A 1533-nucleotide genomic window follows, 5' to 3' on the forward strand; every position below is an offset into this window, starting at 1 on the left:
ATACTGTCATGTTAACTTAGAAACAATCAGAAAGTTTAAGGTTACAGGGAGTAAATGACCAAATGTTTCTGAGGGGACAGTGCATAGAACTCTAAACACTGGATTTGAAAAAACTTGTATGTAACCACAACCAGGCAGACCCGAAGTGACCACAACACAAAAGGGAACAATACATCGAGCTTACTTTCCCTTAGAGATAGAAAAAACAACTCAATTTCCAATACGTAGAATGCAAGACTTAAATCAGCAAAAGTCTTGTCAAAAGACAAGTAGCAGTCTCTAAACAACTTCTCAGGATGGGAAACAAGGCCAACCACTTGAGGTGAGCTAAGAAATAACATTTCACAGTGAAGTCATGTTTAGTGATGAAGCCAAGTAAGAGATTGATGGCAGAAAAAGAACAGTGTATGTAAGGAGAGAATAGAATGATATCCCAGTGTGTCGAACCCACAGTGAAACAAGTTGTTGTGAATATCCAAGCACAGGGCTGGAGTTTGACACTTATACAGAATTAACTCCACCCTGACCAAGGAGAAGGACCGCTCCATTCTTCAGAGACATGCTACACCATCTGGTTTCTATCTCTGCGGAAAAGGATTCACTCAGCAGCAGGAGCAGCTGAAACACACCTCAAAGCTTTGAAAGAACTACATGACCAAAGAAGACCGAGGAGTCCTGAATGTCATGGACTTCAATTACCTGACCTCAACCCCACTGAACATTTATGGGGACACGTAAAGACAGAGAAAGATAGGTAGCAGGTTTCACACAAACTTTTGGAATCCATGTCAGATTGGGCGTACGCTGACATTAAAGCAAAAGGAGGACAATCCATATACAAGATAATCTGAAATTCATGGACATTTTATTCAACTTTTTGCTAAAACTGAAAATAATTGATTCACATAAAAAAAAAAAATGCAAAGTAGAGGTATTTTGACAAGTGGTCTCAGAATTTTGGACCACTGAAGTCGCTATAAGATTTGTAGCCATAAGTTCAAATAAAGTGAGTGTTAGTATCTTAAACAGATTTCCATTTTTTTTTCATTTGTTCCTTTGTTTCGATTCAGTGTGAGGCAGACATTTGATTCTGCGACATGGAACAGTTTTGTCACAAGAAGACAGCTGAACACTTTCAACAGAACATATGCTGAGGCTCACATGCATGAATGAACACAGGCACAAATACACACACACACACACACACACACACACACGTTCACAAAATACACATACAAACTAAGTGAAACCTTCACCAATCACCCACACCCATTGTGTCCTCAGGTGTACGTATTGTGTGTGTGTGTGTGTGTGTGTGTGTGTGTTTGAGAGTGTGTGTGTGTGTGTGTGAGAGAGTGAGCAGGGCATGCTGCTTTCAGCCCTTAGTGCTGTCAGTCACTATTAGGGGTGTGTGGTCTACGTGTCACACATACGGCCAATCCAGCTATTGTTCTGGAGAGTGCAGAGGAAAGCAAAGCTGACAGACTGCCACTTCTGTGATACTTAAACACACTCACTCAGACACTGACTGAA

Source organism: Sparus aurata, chromosome 14, assembly GCF_900880675.1.
Source record: "Sparus aurata chromosome 14, fSpaAur1.1, whole genome shotgun sequence".
NCBI classification, from domain to species: Eukaryota; Metazoa; Chordata; class Actinopteri; order Spariformes; family Sparidae; genus Sparus; species Sparus aurata.